Source organism: Cygnus atratus, chromosome 15, assembly GCF_013377495.2.
Source record: "Cygnus atratus isolate AKBS03 ecotype Queensland, Australia chromosome 15, CAtr_DNAZoo_HiC_assembly, whole genome shotgun sequence".
Classification (NCBI taxonomy): Eukaryota; Metazoa; Chordata; class Aves; order Anseriformes; family Anatidae; genus Cygnus; species Cygnus atratus.
The window spans coordinates 10736662-10761960 of NC_066376.1; the positions used below are offsets into that span (position 1 = coordinate 10736662).

General features: G+C 38.1%; 1 long non-coding RNA gene across 5 annotated transcripts in view; it reads right to left on the reverse strand.

Annotated features, from left to right (window-relative positions):
• The window catches only part of LOC118249135 (uncharacterized), an 87652-nt gene that overhangs the window by 56638 nt on the left and 5715 nt on the right, over positions 1–25299 (reverse strand). For 4 of the 5 annotated variants that reach the window (XR_007708878.1, XR_004778956.2, XR_007708880.1 and 1 more), the window contains exon 2: positions 11838–11926. The exons of the other annotated variant lie outside the window; for it this stretch is intronic. This is a non-coding gene — a long non-coding RNA (uncharacterized LOC118249135). The remainder of the gene's footprint in view (positions 1–11837; positions 11927–25299) is intronic. 5 annotated transcript variants of the gene reach the window in all.

Sequence of the window (25299 nt, forward strand, 5' to 3'; positions counted from 1 at the left end):
AATCTACCGTTCTGTTGTGTCTATGAGTTTATATTTTTGCCCCCTCAGAAGGGGTTAAAACCCCTCCACTTTTCTTGTAACACAGAATAACGTACCTTGTCATTATTACTGGAACTGTACTGCATGTGTTGTCAATTCTTTGACAAACATCTAATGACTAACTATAAACCTTGTATCAAGTTGAAGGAATGTTATGTATCCAACCATTTACCGGCAGTAACAATCCATCTGTTGTGCATTATTATTTCTATGAATCATACACTTTATTTTAAATTAGGTGATTAAATAGGGGCATAATTCACTTAGATGTTAAAGGGATGATATTTTGTTTGTGGTTCCAACTGTTTACCTGGAATTACATTAGCTGGAGCTTTGGGCATTACTGTGTGGAAGTCAGTTATTGACTGAAAACAAACACAAGATTTTGTGTTTACAAGTCAGGAGACTAACAACATTTTGGAGATGATAATCTTGAGGAATGAAAAGTTGATACCAACATCCTACCTGATGTTGATATCCCTTATGAATGACAAAGTAGGATAAGATAATGATTGTTTTTCCCCTTGTATTACATCTAGTGAAATGCATTGGTCTTTCCCTTACAGCCTGATATTGGGTACAGGTTTTGAAGATCAGAATGATGGAATAGTAACACCACCTTACCAAAAAGAGGTCCAAACTATTTAATTTCCAAAAGTTTTTTGTTTTGTTTTTGTTTGTTTTTTTTCTAAAGGGTTTCACCAGATGATATTAAATCATCCTTTTCACCTTTTCTTATTTTGCTGATTAAGCCATGGGTAGATTCTCTATTCATTTAACTCAAGCAGAGAAAAATATATGCTAAATAAAACCAGAAAAAAAATTGATTATGAATCATTCCTAGAGATTCAATCATTTTTCAGATATTGAACTACTGTATTGTTGGCAGCGATGTGCCATGAAGTACGATGAACTACAAATGCTCGTGACCTTCTGGCTTGCATTTGTATGTGAAATCTGTGTGTGGAGCCGACTGTCCCTGTCTACCTGGAAATCCTAGCACCTACATTGATTTGCAATGTGAGCCTTAGGCATCATTGCTACTGCTAATAAGCATACTGCCAGCACTGCAACAGGACCCATACCTGCCTGAAAATCCCATGAAGCACAGAGCTGATCATAATTCAGGCTTTCAATTCAGATCACCTGCAATGTCTTTGGATCTTGTGACAGCTTATCCATAGCACATCAAAAGCTCTTGGGTTTGATGGAATTTCTGATGGAAATGTCCCATAGGATGCAATAGGAATATAACCAAGCATAGGTCATATGTTTTAAATATCAATTGGCTTACAAAAATAATAATACAAGTCATTTTAGTATTGTAAAACTTACTAGTAGTAGTTGTACAGGACTCTTTTATGTGGCTCTAAACACACAAAAATCTATTTTTGTCCTAGGCTGTTACTACCTAATTTTATAGAGTCACCCTGTAGAAGCAGAAAGAAGTACAGAGAAGAGAAGGGACCAATGCTGGATCCCTGGAAGATCAACAGAACAGATAGAATATAAGTGCTGCCTTCTCTTACTCTTGGATGCTCCAGTGGAAAGAGAAAATCTATTTTTTTTAATTGCTTTGAAACCAATTCATGGTATGCCTGCACAGAGGGCAAGCATGCTGCAGGCAGGCTCTGCCTGTCCTCTCAAGCAGCAAGCAGAACAGCTCTGTTGCAGTGTTCATACGGTTGCTCCAAGAGAAGCTTGGGCAGAGCACTGTGCCAAATGTGTACACCTACTACAGAACACTACCCTTGCCTGCTTGCAGGCTCTCCATTACTGTTCATTCCCTCTCCTCCTTCCATTTTTCTAACTTTTCCCTGTTCATGTTATAGGCTGAAGTACTAAATATTAAATAATAATTAACTGAAAACTCTCTAAAACTATCAGCAAGCAAAACCAGTGTTTGTATTAACAGTTATCTTAGCTGACCTAGTGCATGGTGCTTCTTCCTAACTGTAAATATCAATAAAAATATGTGTGGTCAAAGTCCCATTCAAAAGCCAAGAAGTCAACAGGAATCTTCTCACTGCCTTCAGTAGGCTTCAGGATACATATGCAACTTGTAGCTCCACCAGAGGGGGTATGAATTCAGCAGTACTTTGTTCTAAAACATGGCTTTGAAAACAAAGAAAAAAGTGTAAACGTGTAACATTTGGTTGCAGTGATCAAGTAACTGCAGACTCTATGGTGTTTACTCACAGTGTAGAAAACCTGTGCTTTCGTAAGTACCAGGAGATCAGAAAAAAGGAAAGAAGAATAAACCGTAATTCATGTCCTCCCTCTGCTCAATTGCAGAGAGCTGGAAGGGTGTCTGTTCCTTAGTGTTTGGTATGGTTCTGTGCCTGTTACATATTCTGCTGCTTAATGAATTTACCCTGACAAAGAAGGTATAATCTTTCTTGAGACAGCATAGTTATTATCTTCCCCAGATGATGAATGTGCTTTCTTCTTTATAGAAGTGGCAAGAACAGCAAGAAAACCTTAGCTAACCCATGGCTGGTGCTAGGTGTTCGACCACTTTGAAGTAAGCATTACAATTTTTCTGTTACAAGGAATTCACAATGTTGTCTTTGAGCTTCATTGCTTTTGGTTCTGTGAACTTTATTTGCTACAGGAAAACAATGGTTCTCATTACATTTTCTGTAAGCAATGTCGGAATGTCCCCACCAAATGGCTCACCGGCCTCGTATAATGCTGTCAGTCATACCACAGGCAGATCATTAAGGCAAGACATCCTGAAATGTTCTTAGAGCTATGGAACTGCTCTAATAATGACACGCAGCTGCCTGTAGTGAGTGCCTGCAATAGCTGATAAATTCATAGACTACTTGCTGTCCAGTTTTCATTGTGCTGTAATAAAAAAGCTACTGGCAGGTGTAGATACAAGGGGTGAACAAGGTTCTGCTTCAAGGTTCTGCCCTTTGAATTGCCTTTTAATAACTATTTCGGGATTGCAAATGTAACCAGTAGAGCACAACACTACCGAGAGCACCCAAGCTCTAACACATCCTATAGCATAAGCTAATCACCCCACGGAAATCACTGCACGGTATATGCTTGACTATGGATGACAGTGGACCTACCAGATGGTGCTAAAAACAACAGTGTCACACTGCCAGCATGGAGCAGACACCGAGGAGTCTGTGATGACTTTGCCAGGCAATACTTTGCTTGAATAAAATGTATTGTCCAGCCTCATTAATTGCATATTTTATCTCTATACAGTAATAGTTTGCCATGGAAATAAGGCTTATGAAGCTAGAATATATACAAGCACAACAGAAAAAGAGATAAGAAACCTGAAACTGATGAATCATGAAAAAGTAGATTTTCAGTCTTAAGCTCAGGCCAATAGATAATCATTTAGAGAGAAATGTGTGTAACATCTTGAATGCCAAAACAGAAAATTGTACATTAGATGTATAGTGGGAAGAATCAGCAAGCCCTAATGCCAGGAAAGTCTATTTTCAAGGACACGGCCTTAGGATCAGAATACAGAGAAATAGCACAAAGAGTACCAGAAGTACGGTGCTTCTCTGTAGAAGTGATGCTATTATCTCACAAAATCTCAGAAAAGCTCCAATCCTACAGCAGTGAATCAAGACTGGGGGTACTTTTCATTATTTTGCCAAATAAGTTTTTCTATCATCTTATCTGAGTATGCTGTATTACATCGCTCAAAAAAGACTATACCGGATCCAGTTCTGAATTCTTTGTTCAGGCAAACCTCCCAGTATGTTTTCTGACTGATACGGTGTCATTAGCAGTTAACTTTAATGGCCAAAAAATATACTAAAGAATAAAGAGAATATCTGTGCAAAAATATTTTGGGTAAGTTGATAGAAAAATCCTAAATAGGAATTTGAAGAATAATGTAAATTCCCCAGTTGGAGGTCACAGCAGGAAACCTTCTTTCCTGCATAGGACTCTTCTAAAAATTGAGGGTAATAAACAGGAGACAGAAGATAAAATTTATAGCAGATCTTGAGCTTTAGCTGAGCTGTAAAAATGAATAATACCAAGTTATTATACTTGCTTCTATTTCAAAAAGATGCATCTTCAACCCTCCAAATCATATTTACATAATATAGATGACTAGTAACAAATATGGCATGAATCATTTCTTTTCCAGAATGTCAGTTCAAATTTAAGCACTAATGTTTGTAGAAAAACACACCAATCCAGTCCCTACCCATGAAGATGTATGGAACCTTTAGTGCCTGCTTTTGGCAATTTCAGTAAAGATTCCTGTCAACACATATCTAGCATTCCCCTACTATTTTAACGTGGCATTCCAGCTGCAGAACCTTTCTTGATTTCTAATAATAATAAAATACAGATAAATTTCTGCCATGACAATAAGCATAGAGAACCAGATTCTTGACAAAAGGCCAACAAAAGTATGCTCCAGAGTATTTGGCTCTAAGCCTTGCCCAGTCTTGCCACAATCTGCCAAGTACATAATTCAAAGAGATGCACCTCACTGTTTTCCTCCCAGTTAAAGTTTTTGGCTCTAAGTAGCTTTTTCACTTCATTGTAGATTAAGAGAGAATAGCTAATTCCAGTTTTGTAAGGGAATGTCTCTCTCCTTTTACTAAGTTCAGAATTTATTTTTGAGACAATATGGAAAAGATCAAGGAAAAACTCCTGCAAGCAAGTTTCCTACTTTCAAGTTGTGTTCTTATGATAAATAAGGGAAACAGACATATCTCTTTTCCATAATTCTACACAAAATAACTACATGCACAAATCTAACAATAAAAATAAAAATAAAAATGCAGTGGGCAGGGATAGGCTCTCTCAGGGTAACAGATCTATAGTTTGAAGTTCTCACATTAGCTTTCCGTTTGCTTTTACTATGGAAGCAGTAAAGCTGTACCCAGTTTTGGCTACTTTATTACATTATATCACACATTCACTTTAGCAAAAAGCCACTGAAACAAGGCCATCTTCTAATAGATGTGGGCTTGCTTGCTTCTTTGTTTTCCTCCCTGACCTGGCAGTGAAAGGACCCTCATTTATTAGTGTAGCATACGAGGCAGGTGCATGCATTGGGTACTTCATGTATTCAGTACAGACTATGAGAATATCCTCTATGAAAGTATTTTACCCTCACCCTTACCAACTAGGTCTGCTCCACATAAACTTGTCAAATTACCAAAGTTCAGGGAAGTTTACTCCTTTTGTCACAAGGGTTACAAAAATCAGGTCCTAAAAGAAATCCCATGTTTGCTATGGAGAGCAATTCATTGAAGAGCTGCAAAGATTCTTTACTTCTTGATACCAGCACGAACCTGCCTCATCCTTCTGTCACCACTTGTTTTACACAGCGTGCTGGATCATGCTGGATGGTGGCAAAGAAAAGGCTACAAGCCAGCTGGGTACTTTAAAATGACAAATCACATTAATTGATGGATGCCTGTAGCAGTTCCTTCAACTGTTAATGCAGACGACACTGGGTCTCCAAACGTGGAAAACAAAGGGCTAATCTATCTTAGAGGTGCTGTTGTTAATAGCCATATCAGTAGAGGACCTCCTCTACAGGTTTTTATCAGAATTACTTCTCCAGTATTTTTAAACTGCTGTTTCCAACAATGTAAGCTAGTACAACAAAAAATGTATACCTCTCTGTTGTCCAAAGGTCCAGTGAGTTGTCTCAATAGCCAACACAGCATAGGCTAAATGAACCAAGGTGATCACAGGAATTACACCCCATTAATTACAGTGAACAAGCAGCAAATGTTAACTTGTTCATACTAACACACAGGTCTGACTTTGAAAGTGATATGAATTATGAACTCTGCAGACTCTTTGATGTTAATATTGGTGCATCTTAAACTGCCCAAGCATTGCAGCTGCTTTTAGGAATACACTTTTCCTCTTTATGAAGTTTTGAGACAACTATGCCTCTTCTTCAGCCATTGTATGATTCAGAAACTACATCTGAACACACCTTCGGTGGCATTGCTATGGTTTATAAAAGAGAATAGCAGCAACTTTTTCAGTTTGGTCAAATTTTGTGACAAAAGCTCTAACAAACAAATATCAAACTGATTACTGATAACTATTCCCCAGCCCTACAACTATCACAGCTACCTGCAGCTTGATTCAACCATCTTCTGTAATAAAGGGCAGGGTCACATTGTCTTCTGCCTCTAAAACTCCAAATTTTATTCTGCACTTGCTTCTATCCAGCAAAGTGACTTTCATCATTCTAAGAAGTGTAGCAACCATGAATTATTCCAATTCTACATCATTTGTCTGTCACTACACAGATAGTGGTCCCACTGAATAATGGCATTTTAGTGATTGCTTAGTTTTGTTCATAAGCCATAAGCACATCACAGAAAGAGGTACTTTATCTACCTGACTGGATGATTCCAAAATCATGGTCTCACTCTGTTCATACTTAAATTATCTCATTTTCTGCACTTGGTCTTTCATCTCACTTTTCATCTCAAAATTAGCTTGGTAAAATTCATGAATACCTGGGATGGAATCACAGGAGTATTTTAGTTTGACTTCTAGTCTTTGAAATCGCTCTGAAGAATCCCCTATCCTACCATGAAATATATATATATATATATATATATATATATATATTACAGCAGTGGTAAACATTTTTAACATAGAATGCAGAGTACTGAATTGCTCGTTTGAACAACAGATGTGTGAGTGCATGGTAATTCAGTCTACAAAAAAAAAAGGTGCAGTTGTACATCATTTAAAGACAGTCTATTGCCCCTCCCAAAAAAAAAAAAGCTTAATTTTTAGATTTTTATAGAACTGCAGAAGGTATTGAGTGACCCTTGATTTATACCTGAGTTGGCATGACCTGGAAATACACTGTCCATAAAATCACCATCCATGCCTAAGTCAATTTTGTAACACAAAAATGTAAATACAAGTATATGAAAAAACTGAGTAAGACGAGCAATAAATTAGATTTTACAAAAGTGCACATTTTCCTTATTTATACAGATGACAGCTAGGACACCCTATTTAATAGGCCTTTTCTAAAGAAGAACATAAAAATCAGGCCCAAGACATTTAATGGATAAACATCATTTCTTACCCTCGTGAGGAAGCTGCAAGCTGCCATGAGGCCTCCCCTCAGCCTCCTCTGCTCTGGGATGAACAAACCAAGGGACCTCAGCTGTTCCTCATACACCTTGCCCTCCAGGCCCTTCAACAGCTTTGTTGCCCTCCTTCGGGCACTCTCTAATACTTTTAAGTCCTTCCCATATTGTGGCACCCAACCCTGCACACAGTACCTGGGGTGAGGCCTCACCAGGCAGAGCAGAGCGGGACAATCCCTTCCCCTCACCAGCTGGCAGTGCTGGGCCCGAGGCACCCCGGGGTACAGCTGGCCCTCCTGGCTGCCAGGGCACACTGCGGGTTCATATTCAAATTGCTGTTGACCAGAATCCCCAGATCCCTTTCCACGGGGATGTCCTGAACCTTCTGACTTTATGTATACATATATGCCTACTGTACATTAAGTTCATAAACCTACCACAGCCATGTGCTATAGTTCACACTCAAAGGTAGGATATCCATCTTTATTCATTCAGCCTCACAACTTTAGGTGATTTGTTCTGAGCTCTGAAAGTAACACAGTACTTATTGCCTGCTTCTCAGCCATCACAGATTAATTAAATTCCTTTTCTGAGGCAACAGAACAACTTCATTTTGGGCATGAAATAGTAAATAGCTTTGATCCTTTTCCAAAGTCATCTACATAATGTGCTAATATACAAAGATATTTATTTCAATTTCCTGAATCAATGATAATGATAAAAGCTATTACTTCTGAAAAGAGTTATGGTGCTTTCATAATGGGTGTTGTTACCAAATAATTTGTTTGACAAACCATCCCATACAATTTATTGGAGAATAAATTCAGTTCTTGGAATAAATACAGATTACTTCCCATTCTTATGTTAAGGTTGTTCATTTTTCTTTCCCTTTATATCATGTAGTCCTTTTAAGATTACTCATTTTTTCTGTTTAATACTGTCCTCCTTTCCTTTTTCCTCTAGTCAGTGGGCTCTACATTGCAGCTTCTCACCATAATCTCATTCAATAAATTTTTGATGCATTTCAACTGAAATTTTAAGTTCATGAGAAGCACACATTCGACATTAGAAATAATCATCTTCCTTGGGGAAAGCCTTGCATGCAGAACATGGGTCTAATTGCACTTATTTATTTTTAAATGTTAGTTCCTTTAACTTCAATTAGATCATTTGCTTTGAGCAACAAATGTTATCTCCTGTAATAAATTACCTGAACAAAACTGTAACACAGCTCAGTATCTACAGGTAACTGCAAGATCACCTGAAACTCAGAAAATACGGTTTGACACTTGTGATATATCACACCCTAGCACCACTTGACATCTGCTTCCTCACAGCCCTTGGTATGGTTGGCAGTATGAGTTGAGCATCATCCCAGCAGAACCTCCCTGGATTTGCTGGGAATTCAACTGGCAATTCTTACAGTCTTCCACAGGGAATTTTGCATGTAAAGAAGTAAATAATGGGTTTAATCCTTGTAATTTATATGAAGGACTCCAGGTTTTTACAGATTAGATACAGCAGCAGCAGTTTCGCATCTGTTTACAATAGCTCTCACCTCGCTCAGGTATTTAACTGAAGCAGAAAGGTAGAAAACATCCACATGTGATGTTCAACCTGTTTTTGTCATACCTTGTCCTACAGTTCTAGGCTCTCACACACAGGTTTCATTTCCACTTCCACCTCCTCAGTACAGCCCATCCTTTACTGGCATTCCCACCCTGAAGCAACAGTAGGTTCTCTGACAACATCGGGACCACACAAATAACAAAGGTTTTGTCAGGGTCTGATTTCTTTGATAACGGATATTGGTCTAACTTTATACTTCTACCACTCAATTTTCCACCTCTGAGCCCCTTCAGCTGAGGTTACATATGTATTTGCATATATTGAAAACCTGAGCCGTTTTACTTCAAAAATGTCTTAATTAAATTAGCATGAGTTGTTTAGCACACCTTTACCCTAAAGGAAAACTGCAGATCTAGGAACAAGGAGAAAATGTGAGAAAATTGGGAATAACCAACCTCAGATTTGGTTAGATGGTTCATAATGCTTACAGCTGGGATGTTATTTGAATAGCCTTTTACACCATTCCTCAGCAATTATAACCACTTAGGGGTTTGAATATAATTTTCTTTAAGGGACTTTTTTCATAATAGGCCCAATTTGATTCATTATCTCCCCATCAGCATCGGGAGACTTGAAATCAGCCATTGTTATTTTCCATTTTAGAAATCAAGAAAAAGAAAAAAGTCAGCAATGAGGTTCTTTATGAATTGTCAAACCATGGACTTCATTAGAGCCTACTTGCTGCTCCCACAAGGGCATTCAAGCCCATAGCAAAAAGCCCTTGCTGTGCCTGATGTTCAAAAACTTCATCTTCGGGGAGCTCTAATTTTATTTTAACCCTTATTTTTCTTCCCCCACAAAAACCAATTGAATTTTCAAGCAAATCTTTACAGAATCTGTGACTTTCCACAATGGGAAATATATACATACACACACACAAATAACAAAACCTACAAATAAGGATATTAAATTGTGACTAGCTGGCTTTGTTCTACTGGACTCAGAGTTCAATAATCCTACATGTACGCCAATGTTTCTGTTTTATAACATAATGGGAGTATTGATATTAGGGGGAAGAACAGTTGTAGCCAAAGAACACTTTTCACCTTGAAAATTAACAGGAAAAAAACACATTTAAAAGTCCTTTAAAAAATGTATCCATGAACATTATGTGTGTTTTGATCCCATGTAGTACTTCAAGGTAGTAAGTACCTTATTTCTTCAATTAACAAAGAACAATTGCAAACTTCCAGTTACATGGTTTTATTTTTTTTCCTGTTTCTTCTATTACTCTTGATTATTTAGAGAAAAAAAACAAATATATCATTGTGTGCTTCACTCTAAACACGACTGAATCACTTTTTTAAAAATGTAGATGAGTAAATCATATCAGATCATCTGGATTTCCAAATGAGAGAAACTGTGTTTAATGATCAGTTGGGTTGGCAAAAATAAAAATCGCTGACATGTCAAGCAGCACTTGGTTAGCGACGGAGGAACTAGGTCTTTAGTTCTCAATTCCTTTTCATGTTAGTAAAGATGTAATACCATCAGTAACCTACAGATGTTCAGTATCTTGTAGGACATAAGCAGAGCATGAAGCAGTCAGAAAGATATACATACCTAAACTACCGAGTAGATATTAATAAACACAGAGGGCTTTTCAGAGCGTGCAGACTGAATGGAAAGCAAAAGCTTATTTAAAATTAAACCAGAAGTGTCACCCAAAGTTTACAGGCCTGTAAACACACAGCCTCTTCCTCTCCAGGCTCATTTCCCTGGATTATTCCCTCTTACAAAATGCTCTCAAGGTATTATTTTTTTTTATGAATTTCCTTTACTTTTTCCTGCTCACTGTACTCTGTACTCTCCAAAAGAGGAATTGAACTGCTGAACACCTCCCTGTCTAGCAGTCTCTTACAGATAAAGTCATGTACACATTCCTACTAACTTAAATGACTTTAATTTTGTAAGGTATTGCTGTTATGACTGAGTCATACTGGCACAACTCTCAGAGCTACAAGGAAGCATCCATAAGATAGCAACCCTAATCAAGTATAACAGGTGTCCTAAGATACTAGTATGCTGCAGATTCAGCACAACAGACTCTCAGATACCACTGGAATGAAATTCAAGGGGCAGTAAAGAGAGAGGTTTTTCTTCTTCTAGGTCCTATTGTTATTTACCTGTCTGTTTGCCTCCCATGTCCTTCAGCGCTCTGCAGCCTTTGGCATTTTGACATTGAACTTTTACAGGTACAGGAAAAAAATCTGAAACTGTTTACAAGCCTTACATGTACTTTTAAAAGCAAAGCAAAAAAAAATAAAATAATAATAATAACAAATAAATAAATAACAACAAATAAATAATAATAAATTTTAAAAAAATAAATTAAAAAAAAAAACTTAAAAGGATGCCTGATACATGAAACCAACTGAACTGGATGCCCGAGAACTGGTATTTCAAAAGGAATTTTATATGCTTTAACTGTTCCAGTTCTCCTCCTCCCCACTTAGCCAGACCCTGCCAGCTCCCAGTTGTACACTGCAGATGGAGCCAGAGCATTCGGGGGTCAGGCTACTGTCACGAAACAGAAGGACTGGGAAGGCATTAACTCCTTGGTATAGCTTTTCGAGCAGCCTGGCAGGCTGCTTGGAGGCATTTGGAGCAAGCCAGACCTTCTCAATGACAATGCTTCGCTTTGATGGAGTAAACCAAAGCACATATTTATTCAAAATGGTTCAACCTCTGCCATAGAGATTAAGGTTTGGAATTAGTTTTGCTCCATAAAGCTCAGATCAATTTTAGTAGTTGATGCCAATTTGAAGTTGGAGCAATCAAATGTGGAAGGGCCAAAATCATAAAAGGAAACACTGTTCCCAAAATCCAAAGCTTTAAACAAGAGAGTATGTCAGCAAACACGTGCTTGGTTTTCAATTATTAATATTACATTTCAGTTTTCTGCTATAAAAATGTACTATTTAGAAAAACAGTTTTCTTTGAGATTCTTTTTATCTTCAATTTTTTTCGTAGAACTGAAAGGCGTCATCAACAGTTTGTTAGCTTGTTCTATTAATACAGGCTTTAACGTGCTTGCTACCACCTCTATGGCCCAAGATAGCTTAACAGAAACTAAACTGTGCAACCTACCAGCATGCATGGCAAGAATCACCCTCAGTTCTCTAATTGATGCATACTTCTGGAAGTTGGAAACTCTGCCAAGAAGAGTGTTTTCCTTTCTGCAAATAAAAAAAGATGCAGTTCTCTCTTATTTTCCTTAGCGTTTAAACTCTTCATAACAAGGAAAATTGGACTTGAAATTATCCATTTCAACCTATGGTTACAAAACGGTAACTAAGGCTATATCTACATGACATTGTAACTGGTGTAACTGATCACACAGAGAACTAGTCCATATTCTAGTGGATGCTGGAAAGGATCGGAGAAGGAAAAACAAGTATGAACAACCTTTACAGTATCTACTGTCAAGCAGTTTGTATTTAAATCTGTGAACTCTATTCATATTTGCAGGAATAAATAAGTAAGTACCACAGGTACCTTCTAACTAGCAATGATGCAGTTTCCCCCTTTACATCTTAAGACACCAGCAAATTCAGCACAGGAGCAGAGGCCAAATCTGCCTACCAGACTTGGTTGTTAAACTTTGTGGCCGGTATACAGGATGACAGGAGCTATCTGGAAATCAAAATCTCACTAGATTCAGTGTGTCCAATTTACATCATCCCTGAACATCAGCCTTGTACAGTTACAGGGATGAACCTCTCCTGTGGAGAACGAGGGAAGAGAGCCATTCACATATCTGCAAAGACTTTTGTAACATCCACATAAGCCTACACTGGAAATTGGAAGTGGATTAAATGCCTCATAAGAACAAGTTATGATGAAACTCAACATCTGGATAGAACAAGAATATTATTCAAGGTGTAACTGCTTTTGTGTTCCAATTTGAGAATGCCTGGAGACTCATTCAACTTGATCCATTATAATGCACTACAAGACACTGAAACTTTATGCTGAGTAAGTCTGACTTGCTCTAACCCATTCATATCATATCTATCCCATTAATATCAAATCGAATGAGCATAATGACTGCAGAACATTTCCAAATACTTTTCAAGATCATTCACATTTGTCCAAAACAGGCAACATATGAGTCTTTCTGGACACAAGGTAAATGATGCATTTGATAGACACGGATACTGATACTAAAAATACAGATACTAAAAAAAAAAAAAAAAAAGTTTCTGGTCAAAGCAGGTATGGGAGAATTTCTTTCCTGAATGTCTTGATTCACTGGTGCTAAAAGTAAAGTATGCTCATCAACAATGCATTTGTATATTAGTATTTAGTAGGGCTCCAGGTGGGGTCTCATGAGAGCAGAGAGGGAGAATTCCCTCCCTCGCCCTGCTGGCCATGCTGCTGTTGGTGCAGCCCAGGGCATGTGAGGCTTTCTGGGCTGCCAACACACATTGCTGGGTCATATTCAGTTCTTTCTCCACCTGTACCCCCAAGTCCTTCTCTGCAGGGCTGGATGTCATTAATGAGAAGCTCCCTAATGTATATAGCACAGAAAGATGACATGTAGAGAACATGATAGAAACATTCTGTGTTCCCTTGAAACATACCATCCAGGTCTTGACATTTTAAATCTTATACAGGAACTGGAGGCTTGGGTTTGTTTTTCTACATTCAGTTCAATACAAAAATCAAAATGCTCTTCTCTGAAAGTGCAGAAACAATGTATTTTGATACAATTTCTCAATATTTTCTAAATCAAATGTTGACAGTCTTAACAGATGTGGAATTTAATAAAAACCATCTGCACTGAAAACTGTTTTCCTGAAAAATTGCAACCTAATCATACCAACAGACTGAGGATTCAGATTTGTGTGGAAGTTTGTGTCTAATAAACTGGAGGGTTAATTTATTGTTTTAGAAATAGAGTTGCCTCTTGTAAGTACTTAAGACCATGAACGGCCTGGTCTTGCTGCACTGACAGAAAAGGTCACTGGGCACAGCTCCCAGCAGCTCCCCTCCTGTGGGTGGAGTGGTTGCTGTCATTGCACACACAACAAGCCTGGTCACCACCTACCAATTTAAACTGTCTAAGCTAATGGTGGGGATTTTGCTGTGAATAGTCTGATGATAATTCACAGACTAAACTATTGGTGGATGTGGTCACTTCGGAAAGCAGAAGTTCCAAGCAGCGGGATCTGGTAGCCTCTTTGGGCTGAATCCACAACAGGCAATCAGGCAACAACTGTCGAGTATTCTCATTAAATACTGCTAGGAGAGTCACTTTCAAAGGATATGCTGCAAATACATACCTGCTTTACTTCATGTTAAGTATCTATGCAAATTCAAGCATGCCCACATGGAGTTAGTGCAAAATAGCTGATGCAGATTTATAACAGAACTTACGGTGGTGCACTAACTTCTCCATGTAGAGAAACTCACAATATTAGCAATTGTTTTGCAAATTTGTGCAAGTGATGCCAAGCTGTCAAAGTGTTTGCCAATTTCTTGGTCTCTATTCCCTATCTAAGTGTGTCTCTGAGACAATTTGTGCAGAGTGTATAACAAACAGTGGTTTGGAATGGCAGATCAGTGCCCTTCCTTAAAATTGTGGTCTAAAACAGAATTATACACAAGCTCTACGAACTTGATCCCAGTTTGTCTGGCCTTTTAAGATGTTTGTGTTATCTGTTAGTGGATTTTTAAATTAGCACCTCATGACTTTATTATGGAAAAATAATAACATCAAGCAAATACCTATGTAACTGTGATTTAGGAAGCACAAATATTTGTGCAACGTTCACGTTCAAACATTTCATGAATTCTGAAATTACTTTATAAAGGTCAGTCAGACCATAACAGAACAAGATTTGTTCCTCTAACTCTTGCTCTGAAGTAATATACTAAATATCTTATAGATATTTTTACCCATACCATACATATTATTTCAGGAATAGAAGCTGATAAATGTTTACACCATTATCAAGAGTAAATAAAAGAGAAATAATAAAAAAAAAAAAAAAGTCTCATTTCCTCCATTAAAGGTTAATCAAAATCCTGTAGCAATACCAGGCAATAGAAATAAACTGTGTTCCCACAGATGTCTTTTTGTTTGTTTGTTTGTTTTTAAGTGCAGAGGCCACTGAAGACCTTTATCAATTATTTTTGTGGCAAAAATTCAAAGAACTCAGACCTACTAAATAAAAAAACATCTAAGCTGACACACTGGCGTCTTTAGGATGAAAATATAACCAGGTTCTAGAAGAATATTCTTGCACTGACAACACAAGAAGAATATGCTAAAGAAACACAAAGTCTTAACAGGGCAGCAGGAGGAGGGAAGGATGACCTTAATAGAAAATAGAAAACCTAGAGGAAACAAATCAACAAGATGCCTTGTTTTGACAGCAGTTAGAAATATATCAATGCTTCTAAATTCAATCCACAGAAACATCAGGGCAGACACAGCTGTCTAATAGCACAATAAAAGAAAAGGCCATTTATTGGGGTACAAACAAAACACTTTTCAAAACACAGACTTGTGAAGACAGAGTCAATTTAAAAAAAAAAAGTTCATCAAACAGGCTCTATCACCTAAGATGTAAACAAACACACAAAAATCAATAGACTTGTCTCAGGTCTGAACTGAAACAGGATGCAGGTCTATACGTCACCTCAAGAAAAGGTTATGCTACGTGAATGAGCGTACTTTTCTAGTTTTCCTTTTGCTTACTTTGTGCATGTAATATTACTTAGCTTATACTGCATGTTTTTCCCATGCAGCCTGTTAATTTTCACTGTTTAAATTAGTTGCTGGGTTGTGGGTTATTGTGGTTTTTTGGTTGTTTTACAGCTCTTTTCACTAACAAACCATAATCAGACAAGCAGAGCTCCAATGTGCAAGCACTCTACAGGACAGAGAGTCTTGAAATCCCTTATCTGACCAAAAAAAAAAAAATCATGGTCTAAACAGAAAAGACAAAAGCTAGAAGAAAAACCATAGCAAGAAGGCTAGGAACTGAGAAATATTTAGCCTGCATCTGCTACTACCCAGCTTCACATCTCTGTTTTGTTTTGAGCTTACTAAATTGATGTCCCTTTGAATAATTGTTGCTGCTGTCCTATGAGTCAAGCATTTCTAATTTGACTCAGAGATTACACAGAAACAGAAATAACCCATTTCCTCAAATTCACAAACAAAAGTCATTGGCAACGTGTGAAATTTTGAATTCCTGTCAAAGGAGTAAATAATGATTCTTGCCTCCAAACAGGAAGGTCTGGTAGTGTCACAGGTCTTGAGAAAAAGGCACGTGTCTACACACTTCTTGACGCTCACATGCACACGTACTTCTCAATCTCAGCAGTATTTGGAGGGCTGGCCTTTTGCTGTGCTTTAATGACCAGCATGGTGAAGACAAGAATCGTATCTTCTATTCTTAGGGTTCATTGAATTCAGAGTGTTCCTGTGGTCAGGTCTACACAAACATCACTTTGGTGCCCAGCTAATGTGGCTGTAAAGGCCAACAGTTCTTATTTCCTCCAAATCAGAGACCTTTCATGGGCTGAAACTGTCATTTCACCTGCAGTTAACAGTACAGCAACGTGCCTCATTTTGGCTATTTTTTGCCGGAATAGGCCTGCACTTGGGAGTCAGCACACCAGGTAACCCCACAGGTGTCCTGTTGGCACGTCGGACTGAACAGCAAACACCTACTCTGAGTGTTCACGAGCAGGGGAAACAGTTCTTTCCACATCACAAGAAATAAAATTTTTACTTCATGGGAACCGATTCCAACTGCGAAGCCATGCCTGTACGTATCCTAAAATTCACATTGCTCTTAAACTGGTTTGTAAAGGTTTCTGCTTTCCTTTTAGCTAGTGTCATTCACTGCCTTTGTGCACATGAAACAACAACCTTTTATTAGTCCTTCCACATTCCGCATCTAGCAGTAAGCTCTAATCCTAAAAAGATTGTGTTATTAGAGCTTGGCGTTTGCTGTGATTGCTCTCCTCACAACGGAAGATGCAATCAGAGGAAGAATTTATGTCCTGTAATTCAATGAATGGATGTGCTTCTCCAGTAATTTCTTTAGCAATTACTTGTGTAAAGTATGTGTTTCTGTAATTGAAATTCTACAGCGTACAGTCATTTATTAAAATATATTATTTATTATGGCATTTTTCCATCTTTATTGCATTACTTTCCTTCAGTACGATGTTTTCATGGTCATATTTTAAATTCATTTTATTGGTCTGGAGATACTGAAAGTTGCAATGCAACTTGTATGCATTCAAACAGACAAGCACGGTATAAAGTGGGGGTAAAACAAGAGGAGAGGACGTCGCAAGGCACTGACAAGTAGGTGCTTTACTTTTTACCTCTCCAAAAATTTCATCACCCACTTCCAGCAAAGCAGCCCATAACTAAACAAAATTTTCTCTAACATCCCTCTTCTTTATGTAGTCATTCAGCTGTTAAGAACATGTTAGTGACCTCAATGAGCAGTTCTACCCTCCAACAAGTATTCCTAGGGGGGCAGTAAAAAGACACAAAATATCTTCAGGGAAAAGCTGTAAAGGAAATCCTGAAGGAGCCATTCGTTCAGGTTTTTTCCTAGACAGAAAGCACACAGAAGACATCACCTCTGTTAGTCATACAAACACTTTTCCTGAGCAAATAATTTAGTTAGGTATTAAAGACCTTATAATGTAGTTTCTCCGAACAGGGATGGAGAGGAAGACTAGAGATTAGGCTGCTAATCAGACTCCTGGTAGAAAAACTCAATTTTAGAAGTAAATTTATTAAGGTATAAACCTGAAATCACATACAGAAATGGATGCAAATTCTCAACAAGCAGAATGTGATCAAACTTTTAAGAACCACTTGCAGCAATGACTGCCTAAGCGCACAAAGCACCGTGCTCCCTCTGCCACAGCACCTACAGCAAGCTGGGCAAGCACAACCCCAGCAAACAGCACGATGTGGAGCAAGGGGTGGTGGCTACTGGGATGGAAAAGCAGGGGAGTATGCAAAAGGAAGAAAAGAGAAAATAAGAGACTAGTCTTTTACTTCTGTAAGGGGAAAAAAAAAAAGCCACCACTGTTTCCAAGGGGAGAAGTGACACCTCCAAGGGGCCCTGTGAAAAAAGCTGCTAGGTGCAGTGGGTTGAGCCTCGCCAGCAGCAAAGCAGCCACCCAGTCATTTGCTCACCCCTCCTGCAGCGGGACTGGGGAGAGAATCGAAAGTGTTAAAGCAAGAAAACTTGTGGGTTGAGATAAAGCCAGCTGAATAAGTGAAGGAAGGAAAAAAAAAAAAACAGCAATCACTTACCACCTCCCACCAGCAGACTGATGCCAGACCAGTCTCTGAGCAATGACTACCTTGGAAAGACCAAACCCTCCACACTTACTGCTGAGTTACACAGCACTGACTATCCTTTTGGCCAATTCAGATCAGCTGTCCTGCGTGTGTTCCCTCCCCACCTCTTGCCACCTCTTCATTTACTCTGCATGGGCAGGATGAGAAACACTGTTTGACAATAGCTGAAACCAGTGTGTTACCAACACTCTTTCAGTCACAAATCCAGAGCATAGCACCATACAGGTAGCTATGGACATTACTTGCCCCTGGCCAGACCCAGCACAGTAGCATCCTGCAGTGCTTCAGCCCCACCAGCCTCGCAGGGCCCTGCGCTCCCGCTGCCTTCCAGCACGAGAAAGGCTGAACCGGAGAGCTCTGCCTGGGGATGGAGAGCTTGATTTTACTGAGAGTAGACAACTGAGTTCTGGAATGAGTAATGTTGTGTTTGTAAAAAGAAAAAAGTACCTTCAAGGTTATGTTTTCTGCTGTTTCAGCAGTTGTAGGTCAGCTGAAGAGATTGCTAAGAGCAGCTGAAACCAGAGAGCCTTGCTAGGTTTTTGTGCAAAGTCCCAGTGACTTAGGGCTGTAACTTTGAGACATTAATTATTTAACAGACTTCATCCATCATTCCTGCAAAACAGACTGAAGACATCTTTTAATTAGCACTTTATCACAAATATTTCCGACTTAGGAAAATAAAGGCATATATATTTTCATGGACAGTTTTCTTGTTTTCAGTTTTATATCCCTTTGTATCAAATCCTGGCAACTGTGGAAAAGGCTTAGCTAAATAATATTATCTGCTGCACAGAAAGAAAACCTTCCTCACTTTTAATTGTAAATGACTTTCATAATTTCAACCGAGTCTCTCATTTTTCCTTTACTACGTCCTGCTCTGTGAAAATCAATATCTCATTATCCAAGTCATAAGGTGAAGCAATTCTGGATGGGAATGCACCGTGCTACTCTCCTCCTTGCTCGTCTGGAATGATACGAATGCAGTGAACCTTGAGTCAGTGGGAGTTTTGCCCATTGACTTAATCTATGGTTATTTAATAGTACTGTGTTTCATTCAGAGGAGGCATAAATTTAAATAACCCAAACTCTCTGTAATGAAGATATCCTATTCTTCTAGCTTATGCTAAAATTATGGGGACTTTCTGCTTGTTTCCAATAACTGCTGGAATAAGTTATTGCACAGATGATTTCAAAGCAAACATTGCCCTAAGCTGTAACTTCATCATCTGAAACAAGGCTTTACTGGGAGGTGTTTTAAGAACATGAACTCACAGCAAATGTCCTATGTATTTTGCTCCTTTCCAAGGCATTTTAATCTTGCTATTATCTCCTTAGGCGTAAACAGAATATCTGGCAACGAAAGCCAGAACTTTTTGGTCAGTTTACTTAATGTTTTATGTTGTGAACACAGAACCAACAGAAACAGATTCAGCCAAGGAACCTGAAGGTACCCCTGTTTTCTGTTTGCATGGACTTCAATACCTTTCCCTTTGTCTCTCTATCCACAGGATAATTGCATTTAGTGCCACAATGAATTTTGCTTAGAAATGGACCTACATTCCCTCATCTTATGTCACTAAACTTGAAAAGTTAATTTCAACTTGTTGAATGTTTTTTGATTTTAGATGCTTGGCATTAAGTTTTGCCCTGCACCTGGATACCTTCAGGCAAGCTAGTCATCTTGATTCCTTTTGAAGCCCATGAAGAGAAACACAGTGTTCACTTAATTTGGTTTAGATATCAACCTTCAGATGAGATGAAAGAAAGTCTGTCCATTAATTATGAGGGGAATTGAGATGCCTGGCTTATATATATATACCTACACCTAAGGATAGCTGAGTCTCACCCAAATCTCTTTTTTTCTCCCTCTAAAAGATGTAAAATCCATAGCAAATGCTCACCCTCTCACGCCATTAGAGCATGAACTTCCCCAGTGCACATTTGTGCTCAAGTTCTGAGGCTCGGAGCTGGCTGCAGGCTGCTGCCACCAGGCCAGCCAAACTCATATGTTCAGCTTTTATGTCTCTGAGCTCAACTAGCAAATTGTTTCATTTTACCAAATGTTTGCTCTGGGCTTTCATCACATATATTTTCTTCAAAATATTTTCTGTTTTTGATCTACCACCAGTTCACAACAGGCACCTGAAGTGATGGCAAAAGCTTCTATGCTGAGACCATGGGTAAATATCAATAAAATTAATTTCCTTCAGCAGAGCATATTGTCCAAATACTGCAATATGCACCTGATCACAGTTAAGTCTTGATCCACTTAATTGTATCTATTTACCCCCTTGTCTGTGCAGTCCTTATGAATATTTTTAGAACAGCAATAATGAGAAGAAACAAGCTCAGAGAATACACAATTTCTCTTCACAATGAAATTTCCAGGAGCCTTTTAACAGACATTGGATCTTCATTCTGCGTGCACTATAGGACCAAACACAATTTAGGGTAACGTCTGAAAACAACCCAGCATACCATATATTTTTTCCATGGATTGAGGCACCCAGCAGGAGTTAGGCTTCTGAATAGAAATTAGGCACTTCTGAAAATCACTTTTTTTGTCAAGAGACACCTCCATTTTCTGCCTTTCAGTCATTTTGCTGAGGCAATACACACAAAAAAAAAAACCAACAAGAATATGAACCACAACTGTATTACTGTGTACATATATACAGGCAAAAAAAAAAAACTTATGATTCCTGCCTCACTGAAGTCCACACTCCAAACATAGGACAATAAAGGCAAGAACTAAATTCAACAGACAATGGGCAACACAGAAAATGCGTGCTGACAAACTGCACCATGAAAACAGAAGTGAGAATACTGTCTTCATCTAGGAAGGAAGCAGAAGCAGGAAATAAAAGTATTAATGAATAATTTTAGTTCTTTTGTTATTGAGATTACTATGAAGTTTCAAATAACCATCAAAATTCAATGGCCTATTATGACCATTTTCAGCAAGAAGAAAAAAATCAGCAGTAAGAGGGGAGAGAACAGGTGTATCAGAACGTTGCACCGAGCCTTTTCACCACTAAGACATCAGTGCAGCTCGACTGTATCTGTGATGTGTGTCACTGATATTTGAGGGCTTCCATGAAATTAACTTGAACTCGATAGCACTTCAATAGTAGTCTTCATCTTTGTGTCAGCAGATTTTTGGCCTATTGGATACTTCCTTGTAGTGTTAAAGACGATTGACAGAGGTTAGGCATGAAACAAATACTGTGCCAAAAAAAAGAGCTCTCTTATTTCCGCATTGTCAAACTGACATCTTTCTAGAATTTAAAATTATTTTAAAAGATAGTCTTAAGCAACTCATTTTTGAAAGGACAAGGTGAAGTACTAGGACTACATTTGCTCTGCCTCTCCCACGTATCTGTTGTTCACTTAGAACTCTTCCACGTCCATGCTTCTCAGCGCTGTCTTCCTCTCCATAGTGAATTGGAGAATTAGTATTTTCAGCATGCCCATTTCAGCTTGGGAAGTAACGATGTATAATTAATACAGGAAACTGAGCTATCACAGGATATGTACTCTAAATAGCTTTAGAAGATTAAACTGGTATCTGAAGAGAAAACCTCATGAAAACATTTTCTACTTCAACAACATCCATGGCACTGTTTTTGCAATTCAAAAGATGTCATACTAAAGCGGAAAGACAATATTAGACAATCGGGTGTCCTGAACCCTCCTGTTTGGATCACAACTATATAAAAGGCCATGTATATGTCCATTATATGCTAGTCTTCTTATCACAGTAAACTAAGGGCATTAAAGCACCAATGTAACTAGTTAATATGATTAAGCAAGTACTAATAGTACAGAGCAGTTTGTACATATTGCTATCCTTAGCAGTTAGGTTCAACCAATCATTAAATAAACCAACAGCTTTCTTTCGATAGTTCATTTGTTTATTCCGCAAATTCATAACAGAAAAAAAAGTATACCATTTACTGAGAATCCCTGAGAATATCTAACCATACCTGGGTCATTTCTATGCTTTCAGGAGTTTATTTCAAATGCTTGTTTTCCTAAACCTCAAATTATTATATGTGGAAACACAAGGGGATTTTAATTAAAAACACAGCAGCTTCAGCTTTTCTGAAAACCATTCCAATTTTCTTTATATAAGGCTTTTGTGCTGCTAAATTGCTTCCTCCTGGATGGAACAGGAAGAAAGTTTAGACCAAGCAGATGGCTGGTTTGACAGTTGGTTTGAGAGTTAATCTACAAACAAAAATCAGCATCATGATGGACTACATAACTGCTGCTTGCCTACAAGCACAGTTGGTCTTGATGATCTTAAGGGTCTTTTCCAACCCAAATGATTCTCTAATTCTATGATCTAATTTGAAGACTTGTTTTGAATTCTTTCGTTAATTTGGTCTTCAAAAAGACTTCAGGAACAGAAGAGCAACTGAAATGGAAGAGATGAGTAAATCCACTAGTTACCCAAAGAGAAGAGAAATGAAAAACCAATCCAAAGGAAGAAAGGTGAATTTCCTAAAAAGGGTAAACATCCTGCAACTTACTCTTTCAGGCTCAGACTGATACCTATTGAAATTCTAGATGTGGTCCAAATTCTCTCACACCCTACTTTTCCTTCCTAGCACACGGGACATGTTCTACCCTGTAAGCATTATGTGATACTCCATAGTCTCCTCCATAGTCCATTTGGAACCAGTAACCTTTTACAGCATAAAAAGAACTCAAAGATGACTACCCTCTCCATAAATAGTGACACTGAAATGCTCCTTTAATGAGGAAAACAACCTAAGCCTTTCCAAATTTAAACTCTCTTCATTTCAGCACAGAGCTTCTGCCTCTAATATAAAGTTCCTTCCTGTTTTCTCTAGTTGGATAACCAAGTATCAGGATCACAGGATGCATGTGGTTGAAATCTTTTCAATGAGAAGAGACATTACTGTCATCACTGCAATCAGGATCACCCAGCAGTTCTGATATCAGAGGCAAAGAACGATATTACATTTATTCTAGACAGAATATTTGCAAAAGGTTGAGACTTCTGTTTCACTGGTGGTTGTGTGCTCTCAGCTACTGGATAACTGACACTGGACCACTTCAGAAGGGGAAAAAAAATCTTTCACTGCAAGTACTTTGTTCTTTCATAACACAAAGTGTGTAAATTAACATGCATGTCACGTCTCTTGAACTCCACTGTTCTCTGATTTGTGATATCCATTATATAAATTCTTTCTGACTGAAAACATGGACTGTAAGGAAATGATCTGCGTCTATATAAAATGATAGCACCCGTACTTTGAATTAAGAATAAGGTTCCAGAGACAATTAATAATGCAATAACAATTCCCTTTAAGAGTCTTCCCCCTCTCTACTGCAATAAAAATAATACAGAAACATACCAGTGTTTGCAGCTTATTGTTAAAGAGACATTAGTGTTTCTGCTAGCCAAAGTGTAAATTGCCAGTTATCAGGAACATGTTTATCTCCAGTTAAAGCATTCAAAATGAAGTCTATGTCCTGTGCTATAACAGCACGAGGACAGGCAATCAGTTGTGACAACCCAGAAAGTCTTACAATTTAGTATAATTTCAATCACCTTTGTATTTTTATGAAAGATGAGAAATGAACTGGTGCAGCACCATGTTATAAAACAAAACAACCACTTAAATCTGGCCATTTCAGGGTCCTCAAACAGCCTCAGACTATAAGCTACGTAACTGAGAAGAAGGATTCACAACATCTGTTATAGGGAGAAGAAAAAAGCACAAATATTCCCAGCTCTACTTTAGTCTTTGTAGTTATTGAAACAGAAATATGCTATTTTAGTTATGAAAACCTCTTTAGCATATAGCTGGATACCCACAGATGCTGGCAATCGAAGGGCAAGGAGAAAGAGGTCAAAACATTTTCCTGTGTAACTGAAGGAATTCTTTTCAGGTAGATTTTCGTGTTAAAAAAACTGAGAAGGGATGGTTTCATCTGACTTTCAAGCAAAGCTGTAGCTTATGCCACTTATGAATTTAGGAATGAATGCCCAAGTATGTGGGGATAGATTAGAATGAAAATTAGGAGTTTCCAGTGGCCCCTATAATGTTTCATGTTAAAAATTAAATCCATATTTCTGTTCCAAACATTAGAAAATATTAATTACTATCTGGCATTACCTACTGTATAGTAAACTAAGAAACTCTTCTAGTAACATTTCAGAACTTATTATCAAAAGCCACCACAAAAATAAACCAAATACGGTTGTCATTGCCACCCTATTCTTTTCTTTTGCAACCTAAACCATAATTCCAGGTCTGAATCCATTTCAGCTTTAGATCTTAAATGCACAGCTTCAATTCCTCTAATAACGAATGGAAGTTACAAAATTTATTGCCTTCTCCTGCACATTTCTAGGTCTCAATGAGACCTAAGTTGCCTATGCCCCAACCTGTTTTATCATGGTATTTTTGTAGTAGACCTAGCATATGTTTCAATTTGCCCAATCACCTATTTCTGAGTAAATCCCAGCACTGCACGTAAATCTGAAACACAATGATTCCATTATCGGTCCTTACCCTTTTTCTATTTAGTGCTCTTTAAGATGTAAAAAAAAAAAAAAAAAAAAAAAAAAAAATTTTAGACATAAACATTCACACAAAGTAAAATTCAGGCCAAAACTCTGATTCATTCAAGTCACTAAACACTCCTCCACTAAGATGACCAAGTAAGTGAATTTACTCAACAGGTAAAGGGTTTCCTCCCAAAACATGAGCTGACTGATCAGCTCCCACCACTGTTTACATGTTTCTGGTATCAAACCCCAGGACAATAAATATTCCATGCATTTGTAAGAGCGCAAGTTTCAGACAATCCACAGCCTAATATATTTTCTTTAGAAAATGACAGTTTTGAATTTCAAATCATGATCAAAGTTGTCCAAACTGTGGTCAATGGACAACCTGTACTCAGCAGTGAGGGCTGCACCTGCTAAGAGCATTGATTGCTATAGGCTGTTTACCTTCATGTTCCACTGCCTCCAGGGAAGGGTGTGAAGATTTAACTCTATGCAATGCTTAGAAGGAAAGTGTGTGTGTGTGTGGGGAGCAATATATTATTTTCAGCTCAGTCCCAGCAAATCCACACGTTTATTCGGGGCCACTGAAACACCGTAAGTGTGCCCAGCGTGTCACAGTGCCCTCTGTAGGATTCATTCTCACTAAC